The sequence below is a fragment of the Schistocerca nitens genome, chromosome 2, assembly GCF_023898315.1.
Source record: "Schistocerca nitens isolate TAMUIC-IGC-003100 chromosome 2, iqSchNite1.1, whole genome shotgun sequence".
Classification (NCBI taxonomy): Eukaryota; Metazoa; Arthropoda; class Insecta; order Orthoptera; family Acrididae; genus Schistocerca; species Schistocerca nitens.
In genome coordinates, this window is record NC_064615.1 from 947,734,497 (window position 1) to 947,747,756 (window position 13,260).

The window sequence follows — 13,260 nt, forward strand, 5'->3', positions numbered from 1 at the left end:
ATCCCATGACTTTTGTCACAGTGTAATGCTATTATAGAAAAATCATAAATTATTTTCATCTGATGTACGTTATCAAGATTCATAAATATTGTTTTTATCTGTACTCAGAATAAAATACGCTCTTGTATATCCAATTACGAAATGTAATATAGGGTTACGCAAATAATGTTAAATTAGTTGTCATTAGTTGACCCCAGTGACATTCATTGACAGTAATATTAACTTTTTTGTCTAAGTACTCGCCGTTGCCCGGGTATATGTATTTATTCCAGTCTTCTCTTAGTCAGTATTTCCCTTCTCCACTCCCTGTCCATGTCCTCCTGGCCATCTCTCTGTTTATCTGCTTCTCCCCCCCTCTTGTCCATCTGCTTCTCCCACATGTGTACATGCTCCACCCCTTCTCTTTGTCCATCTCCTCCTTCCCCCTCTCGCTGTTCATCTGCTCCTGTCTCCCATGTCTGTCCATCTCCTCTTCTTTCCTTCCTTTGTCCAATTCCTCCTCACCATGTCTGTCCCCTCCTCTATCCTCCGCCAGCCCACATCGTCCTCCTTTTTGTGTTCATCTTCTCCTCTTCCCTTTCTCTTGCCGTTTCCTCTATTACCTGTGTCCATCTCATCCTCACTCCTCCCTATCCGTCTCTTCAGCCCCTGTGTTTACCACCTTTTCCTCTTTCCTTTCTCTACACATCTCCTCCTCTCTTTTCTCTCTCCATCTACCACTGTCCATTTCCAACTCCCCTCCTATTTGTGTCCATCCCCTCTTTAACCCCTCTGTAAGCAGACTTTCGGCTCCCCCCTTCTCTCTTCATGTTATCATTCTCACCCCAGTACGAGTCTGGTGGTTAACGCCCACACAATATTTCTTTCCAGATCGGAACTAATATGTGTACCAATTTTAACATAAATCATTCCAGGAGTTTAGGATGAGATTTTTACTCACGGCTTTGCCCTCATACGCACATGTCAAATATATTTCACATATACTTAAAATATTTCGTATTTGTACACATATTTCAGCTGTACCTCTAGCGAATTTCACCATGCAGTTTCATTTCATGCAGCTCAACGTTATGACGTGGTATCTCCTGAATTATGCCTCATACAATGATTTAACTTTGGTGGTACATTCAATGGTATATGTGAGTGTTGTCTGCAAAATGAAGTTAGTAATAAAGACGTAATAAATTACAGCGTCATGCGGCGGTCTTACTGCATGAACAGCGAAAATGAAGTGCGGGGTAAAAATTTTTCCGTTCATCATTTTGTGTGGACTGCCCGCGAGAATAAGTTTCGTAAAGGTTTGAAATTATGTGTAATGTTCGGTGCAAGTGACTAAGTGCTCTCATTCTCAAATGCTGGATGAATAAAATATGGGCATTCTAGCAACGTGAGCTAAATTGAGTTTTCACCTCCACCCCTTTGTTAAATAGGTTGTTCTTACTGACAAAACAATTATTTCCAGTTAGTAAGTGGGATTTGCACCAAGCTTGGCTGAAATAGGTCCAGTAGCTACTTCAGGAGGAGATGTGGAACATTCACACACACGCACAGACATGCATTAGTATGTACATCCATTTTTATATGTACGGTACATGTCACAGGATGTCCACAAGCCGACTGCTGGTTCGTTTATGTGAATTTGTTTCAAACTTTTATACTGCCTCATTTTAGTGTTTTCATGGTAGTGTCTCTTTGCAGGCATTTGTCTGGTATCTAATGAATATGGCCGATATTCTTACAATACTAGTAGCTTCATTTTTATTTTATGTCATGTTTTAAGAATAACGGTCAATGTGGATTAGCGTTGCTTATGCGATACTCCTTGCTGTTTACAATATCCTGATCCCGCTTCACTTAAGTTACTTCATTTCTTATGTCCCCACCTTTTTTCACTTCATGACTGGTTAGCTTACAACATTAAGATTTAGGCCTTATTGCATATTCACTTATGTGGTATGTTTTCTCTATATACAGTTGCTACTCAAATGCTTCTCAGATGTTTCCCAAAGGGTCCGTATTTATTGTTTTCATCCGTTAATTGACATTTTTACTGACATCCGCAAGTTAACGAATGAATAGGGCTATCTTGGTGACGTGGTTTCGGACTGCCACTATTACTTTTAGGTTAGTGTGTCACAGTGAATTCACGAGTTACCTCTTCTCTGTGGATTCACCTACAGGTTATAAGATATCTACACACACAATACCTGACATGCCTCTCTTTTATTGGTCGTTGGTTCACATTTTGACACTTCCTACTCACATTCTGTTTACGTGGTTTACGGCTCTAATGCCTGCATGATTGAGTTATTGATATAATGTAGTTCTGACAGCTTTGCCATATGACTTTTATCGGTTATTAGCCATCACAGTTATCTTTCCAGTACACTTATAAGTTTTTCACCTTATTTGTAGCACTTTTATCGATTCTCACAAATTTACTTTAGATACCTGACGTTATTCAGGATTATTCTAATTAAAAAAAATAGTGATTGTCGCTTGTACCCTCATATACTTGTAGACCATGAACGCAGGGGACTTATGTTTGCATTACGCTGACACTATTGTTTTATTGTTATTTTCATTAACTCACTGAAGGATGCGTATCGTGTTGTACGTCCATAATATTTCATTATAACCTGAATATTTTATTCCACTAATGCTTTCGTTGACTTATATACATTAATATGTATGACTTGTTTCGTTTATGTAATACTACACTACTGACCATTAAAATTGCTACACCAAGAAGAAATGCAGACGATAAACGGGTATTCACTGGACAAATATATTATACTAGAACTGACATGTGATTACATTTTCACGCAATTTGGGTGCGTAGATCCTGAGAAATCAGTACCCAGAACAACCATCTCTGGCCGTAATAACGGCCTTGATACGCCTGGACATTGAGTGAAACAGAGCTTGGACGGCGTGTACAAGTACACTTGCCCATGAAGCTTCAACACGATACCACAGTGCATCAAGAGTAGTGACTAGCGTATTGTGACGAGCCAGTTGCTCGGCCACCATTGACCAGACGTTTTCAATTGGTGAGAGATCTGCAGAATCTGCTGGCCAGGTCAGCAGTCGAAAATTTTCTGTATCCAGACAGGCCTGTACAGGACCTGCAACATGCGGTCGTGCATTATCCTGCTGAAATGTAAGTTTTCGCAGAGATCGAATGAAGGGTAGAGCGACGGGTCGTAACACATCCGAAATGTGACGTCCACTGTTCAAAGTGCCATCAATGCGAACAAGAGGTGACCGAGACGTGTAACCAATGGCACCCCATACCATCACGCCGGGTGATACGACAGTATGGCGATGACGAATACACGCTTCCAATGTGCGTTCACCGCGATGTCGCCAAACACGGATGCGACAATCATGATGCTGTAAACACAACCTGGATTCATCCGAAAAAATGACGTTTTGCCATTCGTGCAGCCAGGTTCGTCGTTGAGTACACCATCGCAGGCGCTCCTGTCTGTGAAGCAGCGTCAAGGGTAACCGCAGCCATGGTCTCCGAGCTAATAGTCCATTCTGTTGCAAACGTCGTCTAACTGTTCGTGCAGATGGTTGTTGTGTCGCAAATGTCCCCATCTGTTGACTCAGGGGTCGAGACGTGGCTGCACGATCCGTCACAGCCATGCGGATAAGATGCCTGTCATCTCGACTGCTAGTGTACGAGGCCGTTGGGATCCAGCACGGTGTTCCGTATTACCCTCCTGAACCCTCCGATTCCATATTCTGCTAACAGTAATTTGATCTCGACCAACGCGAGCAGCAATGTCGCGATACGATAAACCGCAATCGCGATAGGCTACAATGCGACTTTTATCAATGTCGGAATCGTGATGGTACGCATTTCTCCTCCTTACACGAGGCATCACAACAACGTTTCACCATGCAACGCCGGTCAAATGCTGTTTGTGTATGAGAAACCGATTGGAAACTTTCCTCGTGTCAGCACGTTGTAGGTGTCGCCACTGGCGCCAACCTTGTGTGAGTGTTCTGAAAAGCTAATCATTTGCATATCACAGCATTTTCTTCCTGTCAGTTAAATAATTGTACAGTGCTGAAGATGAAATTATTGGAAAGTTGAACTACTTGGCTAATAAAAGAATACCGAAATAACGGCTATTGATACAGTATTATTATGTGTCAGATAGTAACCGGCGTTCAATGGCGGCCGAGATTTAAAGCCTACAATTAATCTACCTCACGATTACTGCAGTTCTCTTACCGCTGCCCGGTAGGCCGAGACAATTGCCACAACTTGGGAGCTGGACGGCTGAACGGCTGCGAATACGGACTCCCACGGTAGGCATCGCTTCCGAGAAGCCTGTAGCCGAGTGCAGCCAGCCACGAATTGCGCGCCGGGACCCGCATGTAAATGCGGCCTGCATCGCGGCCCGTCCCGTCCCATCCCGGCCGGGGAATAAAACGCCGCCGATGCGTATCTGGTCGCGCCTTTAGACACGGCGCCGGTGCGCGTCTCAGCCGCTCGCGTTTAACGGCGAAAGTGCTTACGCGGCATGTCCATGTCCAATGCTCGAACCAGCGCCCTGCCGGCGAGGCCTTGACAGTCACGGCCGTCTAGCGAACGCGGCCGACCAGCAGAAATGCACAAAGAAACAGCCAGGGGGCTCCGTCTAGCCGGCACTTGATCGTCCGTTTATTTATTAGCGAATTTTTTTGCGCCCGAGTGTCTGGGAGCGCTCACTGTTCTGACACAGCTCACAATACTCCCCCCCCCCCCCCTCCGCCGCACACACAATCTCGCGCACTCGAAGCCAAAGCCACGCCATCAGCCAGTCTCGCTTTCAAGAAAGTGCGCGAGTGCTAAGTGCTACCAGGTCGCCTCAGGCCTGTTCTCAGCGCCGCACAACAAACGTACCGGGTGATCAAAAAGTCAGTATAAAACTTCCTGGCAGATTGAAACTGCGTGCCCGACCGAGACTCGAACTCGGGACCTTTGCCTTTCGCGGACAAGTGCTCTACCATCTGAGCTACCGATAGCTCAGATGGTAGAGCACTTGTCCGCGAAAGGCAAAGGTCCCGAGTTCGAGTCTCGGTCGGGCACACAGTTTTAATCTGCCAGGAAGTTTCATATCAGCGCACACTCCGCTGCAGAGTGAAAATCTCATTCTGGAAACATCCCCCAGGCTTTGGCTAAGCCATGTCTCCGCTTTATCCTTTCTTTCAGGAGCGCTAGTTCTGCAAGGTTCGCAGGAGAGCTTCTGTAATGTTTGAAAGGTAGGAGACGAGATACTGGCAGAAGTAAAGCTGTGAGTACCGGACGTGAGTCGTGCTTCGGTAGCTCAGATGGTAGAGCACTTGTCCGCGAAAGGCAAAGGTCCCGAGTTCGAGTCTCGGTCGGGCACACAGTTTCAATCTGCCAGGAAGTTTCATATCAGCGCACACTCCGCTGCAGAGTGAAAATCTCATTCTGAAGTCAGTATAAATTTGAAAACCGAATAAATCACGGAATAATGTAGATAGAGAGGTACAAATTGACACACATGCTTGGAATGACACGGGGTTTTATTAGAACCAAAAAAATACAAAAGTTCAAAAAGTGTCCGACAGATGGCGCTTCATCTGATCAGAATAGCAATAATTAGCATAACAAAGTAAGATAAAGCAAAGATGATGTTCTTTACAGGAAATGCTCGATATGTCCACCATCATTCCTCAACAATAGCTGTAGTCGAGAAATAATGTTGTGAACAGCACTGTAAAGCATGTCCGGAGTTATGGTGAGGCATTGGCGTCGGATGTTGTCTTTCAGCATCCCTAGAGATGTCGGCCGATCACGATACACTTGCGACTTCAGGTAACCCCAAAGCCAATAATCGCACGGACTGAGGTCTGGGGACCTGGGAGGCCAAGCATGACGAAAGTGGCGGCTGAACACACGATCATCACCAAACGACGCGCGCAAGAGATCTTTCACGCGTCTAGCAATATGGGGTGGAGCGCCATCCTGCATAACATCGTACGTTCCAGCAGGTGTTTATCAGCCAGACTGGGGACGATGCGATTCTGTAACATATCGGCGTACCTCACTCGTCACGGTAGCAGTTACAAAACCAGAATCACGCATTTACTCGAAGAAAAAAGGTCCGATAACGGTAGATGTGGTAAACCCAACACACACCGTGACTTTCTCGTCGAGCAATGGAGTTTCCACGACAGTTCTAGGATTTTCGATAGCCCAAATTCTGCAGTTGTGGGCGATGACAGACCCTCGGATCGTGAAATGAGCTTCGTCGGTCCACAACACGTTACTCAACCAATAGTCATCTTCCGCCATCTTTTGGAACGCCCACACCGCAAATGCCCTCCGCTTCACTAAAGCGCCAGGTAGCAGTTCATGATGCCGATGGATTTTTTGCGGATAGCGTCGGAGGGTACGCATCAGTGCCAACCAAACAGTATCGGTAGTGTATGGAATGCCGGTGCGACGTGCGACTGCACGAGCGCTGACTTCCCCGTGCATAGACGAACCCGCTACAGTCTCCATTTCTTCCTGAACTCTATCAGCAGCATTACGCCTTGTGCTAGGTCGGCTACTACGGGGTCTATCGTCTAACCAACCGTGGCTTCGAACTTCGAAATCATTCTCGCCACAGCTGCATTTGTCAAGGGACCTTTACCCATTCGAATCCCCTTCCTATGGCGATAGGATCGTAACGCTGGAGTAGCACATTCCCCATTCTGATAATACAGCTTCACTTAAAAGCGCCTTTTCAGGTAACGTCAACATGCTGCGACTGCTGGCGCATCTGATTCTCTCTCTCATTACAGCTCCTTTTATACACGACTGTCATGTGCAGTCACTGACGTTTTGCTGTCCAGCGCCAGCTGTCGGACATTTTGTGAACTTCGTTTTTTTTCCCTAATAAAACTCCATGTCATTCCAAACATGTGTGTCAATTTTTTACCTCTCTATCTACACTATTCCGTGGTTTATTAAGTTTTCAAATTTATACTGACTTTTTGATCACCCGGTATTTTGCACTGGTTAGTCTTCGTGGCGATAACTGTGGATGAAAGTGAAAAAAAAGTCGCTCGATTAGCATGACTACCACGCTTGTAATTTGATCCTCAGCTTAATATGCAGGAAAACGAAAGGGACTGAAAAAAATCAGGATACACTACTAGTTTTTATGCACACTGCCTGACAAAAAAAGAAAACACTCACGAAACACGGTCAGATGTCACTGTGCCTTCGTGCACGTACACAGAATAGGCAGGTATGCAAATATTAAGTTGTAGTTCTCTGTGGCACGTACAACAAGCACCAGAGTGCGTTAGCGTTATTAGTGTTTAGTGTTTCTACTAGGCCTGACAGGATATACGGGGTGTGTTAAACCTTTTGGGTTAAACTGCAACAGGTGACAGTGGGTCCACAACTGATTATATTGAGATAGGGCAACAGTGGTCAGAAATCCATATTTATTGTATTATGGACATACACAGTTTACACCGCGTAACAAATGGTTCAAATGGCTCTGAGCACCATGGGACTTAACATCTGAGGTCATCAGTCTCCTAGACTTAGAGGTACCTTAACCTAACTAACCTAAGGACATCGCACACGTCCATGCCCGAGGCAGGATTCGAACCTGCGACCGTAACAGCCGCGTGGTTCCGCACTGAAGCGCCTAGAACCGCTCGGCCACAGAGGCCGGCCTACCGCGTAACAGCAACGTGGCTCTTAGCAGTTGTTCGATATGACGACCGGCAGTTTCAGTGCATGCATTACAACGGTGCATAAGTACTGCCACATCCTCTCATAGTTCGCTGGTGTCTGTCATACTAGCACACAGTTAGGACTCCAACAACCGTGGCAACATATCTCAGATGAAACCACGTAACGTGGACCACACGGGGATGCAGCAAGTGAAGTCCTGTTAGGTGATCTCGTACAATGCTAGCCTCTACGTTGACACAGAATCGTAACTGGTGGCCACCGACGTGGATAGCAAGGGAATTGTCCTCAATCCAAGCACTGCTGTAACGGCTGCTGAAAAACACCATCACGGGTGAATGAAAAATACAAAATGTACGAATTTAGGCTCTACAGCTCTGAGACTGACTTTCGTCACTTTGAATAATTACTACGAGCTACGTTGCTGCTACGCAGTGTACGCTGTACACGTCCGTAACACAATAAAATATGCATTTTCGACTTCTGGTTCTCTACCTCAATAAAACCGGTCGTGGACCCACTAACACCTGTTTCAATTTTACCCAATAGATTCCAGACACACTGTATAAGGGGAGTGAAGAGCGTCAGACGTTGAGTGATCACTGTGAAAAGGAGAAGCCGTGTACTCGTCGGAGATAGCGTCACCAGCACGTGACAGAGTTCGAATCGAACCGCACTTGCGGGATTCCATTTGGCAGGCTAGTCGAGTCGTGCAGTGTCAAGATCTGTAGATCACTCGGATGTGACAGTAGCCCGATGCTGGGCTGAATGAGAACATGAGAACAGGCATGCTCTTCAGTCGATCATGTCTGTCTACCACAAGGAAAGGCGGTCCACCAAGAGCAACCCTCTACATATGCGCCTGCCATACGAGAATAACTAATGGACTTCCTAAAACATACTGTGTCATCCCGCACCAATGGTCGGGGATTAACGGCAGCCGGACTAGGTAATCGTAGTTATGTTAACAACAGAATACAAGCGGCTGCGACTGAGTGGTGCTGCTAAATTGTTTACGGCGATGAATCACGGTTTTGCACTGCCGCAATTGACCATCTCCCTGAGCATGGCGGCCACCTGAGGAGAGGCCTTGTTCTTTCAGTGTTTTAGAGAGGCACAGAGGTGCTGCTCTGGCGCCATAGCGTTGGGAGCCATCGCACAGTGTATGACTCCAGGTCACAGCTGGTAGTGGCATGGGGAACCGTGACGGCATATCGGTACTTCACGGACGTCCTGCGTTCTCTTAAGTCTCAAATGGCAATTTGAGCAAGTACTGACTAAGAACTAATAATGTTAATACTGCGTTACTTGTGCTACGGCAGCTGCTGCCATTAATAGTGATAATTATAATATACATGGTGAGTCAGGAGGGTAGGTACACTGCTGGTGATTCTGAACAAAAAACTTCTAATAAACATATGCCCTATTCTCAACCGTCTCCGGGTAAACCAATGAAAACTGCTAGGAACAGAAAAGGTGCAGGTGACGCTAAATTAAGAAAAAAATGGTTCAAATGGCTCTGAGCACTATGGGACTCAACTTCTGAGGTCATCAGTCCCCTAGAATTTAGAACTACTTAAACCTAACTAACCTAAGGACAGCACAAACATCCATGCCCGAGGCAGGATTCGAACCTGCGACCGTAGCGGTCGCGCGGTTTCAGACTGTAGCGCCTAGAACCGCCACGCCACTCGTGCCGGCGGATTGTTTTGTTGACGAAACAAAGAATTCGCGATGAGTTCAATGATTAAATAATTATGAGTACAATTTTCAAAACAATTCCAATTACTAGGCGTTAAATAGTAGCTGATTCGGCTCTACAAAGTGTTTTGAGTGGCATCCCTTTATCGAGTATAGCAAAACAAGTTCTTCGATTTATCGTCGAATGTTCAAGAGACTTGGGAAGTTCAATGTATCGAGATTCTCGATTGATCGATGTTCGAGTTAGTAACCGCAAAACGTGAAGCGAGAGGTAGGGCCGGCCCGTGGTGAATGCCACTGTGTGTAGCGGTGCCGGGTGGCTCGTCTGCGGCGGATGGCGGGCAACGAGCGGTCGCCAGCCGGTAGCACTGGTCCGCAACGCTCGGTGTGTGCCACTGTACAGGCGAGGCGGCCAAGGCAGAGAGAGACTGCGACCAATCAGACGCCCGCGATGTCTTTTTTTGTTTTATTTTTTGTGTGCGTGTGCAGTGGAGTAGCTGGGAGGGTGGCGGTGCAGGGGCGGGGGGGGGGGGGGGAGGGGGGAAGTTGGTTCTGTGTCACAACTCGAAAATAAGTGTTTTTTTTTCTATTTTATTCCGACAGTCAGGGGAGCTAAGCTACAAGTTAGAGTAATCCATCACTGAGAAGGTCTCTGGATATCAGTCCAGCTTATTTAATTATCAATTAAATAGGGTTAATTTGGAAATGGGTTCACTTATTCCTTGCAGTTCCAAAAACTGTTTGCAAAATAGTCAACATTAAACTGGTTACTTAACGACTGTACCAAAAGATTGCTTTCCTCCCTCTCCCCCCCCCCCCCCGCCCCTCCCCAAAAAAAAATTATTTTGTATTGTGGGGTTGGTTGGGCAGGGAGCGGGAGGTGACAAGTTAAAATTCTGTACCGGGTGCCAAACTGCTTACCTACGCCACTGAGCATGCGACGTACGACCAGCTTGCGTCGCAACGTGAAATACAGTCGTTTATCAGCTGAAAGAAAATATCGATCTGTCAAATGACACAAAAGCAGCACTGGCGATTTGTTATTTCGTACTTGCTAAAGCTAATACCAATCCTACAGGGCTATTTATTTAACGTGAAGTATACTGAACAGCCGTGTGTACGCGTCGGACGAAAGCCTGCGAGAAGGAAATTTTAGCCTTTTGTTGCGGTTTACATGACGCTCTGGAAATAATGTGAATTGACCAGATAAATTTTCATTTGTTTCATTTCAGATGTTATAAAGCCATTTCAGTTTCCTACTGTGATACTCATGGCTGAAGTAAGTAGCCTCTATGCTTTGAATACCTTTTTTCCGTCCCCGTCATCCTCCATACAAACCCGACTTGGCCCCATCCGATTTTCATCTGTTTCCAAAACTTTAAGAACATCTTAGAGGACTTGGAATGTAGTCGAATTAAGTCGGGTGATGCTGGGGGCATTAGATTAGGAAATTAGACACTTAAAGTAGTAAAGGAATTTTGCTATTTGGGGAGTAAAATAACTGATGATGGTCGAAGTAGAGAGGATATAAAATGTAGACGGGAAATGGCAAGGAAAGCGTTTTTGAAGAAGAGAAATTTTTTAACATGGAGTATAGATTTAAATGTCAGGAAGTCGTTTCTGAAAGTATTTGTATGGAGTGTAGCCATGTATGGAAGTGAAACATGGACGATAAATAGTTTGGACAAGAAGAGAATAGAAGCTTGCGAAATGTGGTGCTACAGAACAATGCTGAAGACTAGATGGATAGATCACATAAGGAAGGATTGAATAGAATTGGGGAGAAGAGGAGTTTGTGGCACAACTTGACAAGAAGAAGGTATCGGTTGGTAGGACATGTTCTGAGGCATCAAGGGATCACAAATTTAGCATTGGAGGGCAGCGTGGAGGGTAAAAATCGTAGAGGGAGACCAAGAGATGAATACACTAAGCATATTCGGAAGGATGTAAGTTGCAGTAAGTACTGGGAGATGAAGAAGCTTGCACAGGATACAGTAGCATGGAGAGCTGCATCAAACCAGTCTCTGGACTGAACACCACAACAAAAACAGAGGACTTTACTTCTGATAGCGATCAGGCGCTGCAAAAAGTGGTGATATTATGGTTCCGTCCACAAGTGAAACATGCTACAGTAACGGTATCAACAAACTGGCCTCTCGTTGACAGAAATTTGTTTATCGCCAGTGTGACTATGTTGAGAAATAAATATGTAGACATGAAGAATAAAGATGTAGGATGTTATTTAAGTTTGTTCCATTTAAAAGGCCTTAACAGCCTTTACATAAAATATGAGGAGCATTACGTTTCAGAACGCCTTCGTCTTAATGTGAAAAGCGCTACTTTGACTTCAAATTTCAACCTGATTCGTACTCCTTGAATGACGCTACCAATTCCAGCGTGAAGTCCTTAGTCCACTACAACGAAAGAGCTACACAACTATGCTGAATAACTGGACAAACAGATCGCAGCCAGTTGTATTGGCTTACACGAGCGTTTCGTTGCCTCTGATTCACTATTCGCGTTTGTGTTCATGTGTTGACCTCGAGCAAAACACAGTTTGCAAATTCTGAGCTTTAACACGTATGTTTCTCCAGTGGTTGCTAATGATACCTTATGGTGAATTTCACTACATACAAAATACCAACTTGTCACAGTTGTCATTTGCCGCGCGGGATTAGCCGGGCGGTCTTAAGCGCTGCAGTCATGGACTGTGCGGCTGGTCCCGGCGGAGGTTCGAGTACTCCCTCGGGCATGGGTGTGTGTGTTTGTCCTTAGGATAATTTAGGTTGAGTAGTGTGTAAGCTTAGGGACTGATGAGCTCAGCAGTTAAGTCCCATATGATTTTAAAGAAACAAACAAAACAACAGTTGTCATTTAAATTTCTTGTAATGTATTTCTTAAAGGCATATTCGTTTGGGTCTGCATTAGTTGGTAAAAGCATAGTTTGATACAATTCACTATATTAAATCTTTCGGTTCAAATGGTTCAAATGGCTCTGAGCACTGTGGGACTTAACATCTGAGGTCATCAGTCCCCTAGACTTAGAACTACTTAAACCTAACTAGCCTAAGGACAGCACACACATCCATGCCCGTGGCAGGATTCGAACCTGCGACCGTAGCAACAGCGTGGTTCTGGACTGAAGCGCCTAGAACCACTCGGTCACAACGGCCGGCTATATTAAATCTTTCTAAGGAACATTACGCATAATGTATACCTGACGAAAGAAAGTGTACGACAAATCTGGAACCGAGGTGCATGTTTTGTGAAAACAATGACCGTTTTCTTACTAGTTTATTCTTATTTTCAATAGAAGTTACCCATGTTTTTAGAAAAAAGAAAAGAAACTAACAGATCATAATACAACGATATTAAAATATGTCTCGGTAAAAAAGTAGAAAGTTTAAAATATCAGGCAGATTGGGACCTCAAGTAATTTATTGTAAATGTAATGATTTTACCACAGAGTAAAGATCTTTCACGTTGAACTAAGGGAGTCATTAAATTTTAAATCTGTTGTCGGTTTGCCGGCTTGTTGAGAGAAGAAAACGCTCACAGCTTTTTGAGAACCACCTATGCAGCGCTGATACCTCCAGACATTCAGGCTCTGCCGTGTGACGTAACGCATCCTGAGGAAATTATTACCGCCGTCTCTGCAGAATAACCGGAAATAATTTCTACCAGGGGGCAATTTCAGCCGCTATCCTCGCTAAGTACCCTAATTTCAGTTTCTAACTTGTGTGATCGGGCAACCTAGGACGACTGTCAGTGTACCGTATAAATTAGACCACCATATGTGACTGGAGGCTTTCCCGACGTAAACTATTGATGAAGGT

General features: G+C 45.0%; 1 protein-coding gene across 1 annotated transcript in view; it reads right to left on the reverse strand.

Moving 5' to 3' along the window:
• The window catches only part of LOC126237273 (protein Wnt-6), a 661,913-nt gene that overhangs the window by 620,578 nt on the left and 28,075 nt on the right, over positions 1 to 13,260 (reverse strand). The gene's annotated exons all lie outside the window — the stretch shown is intronic.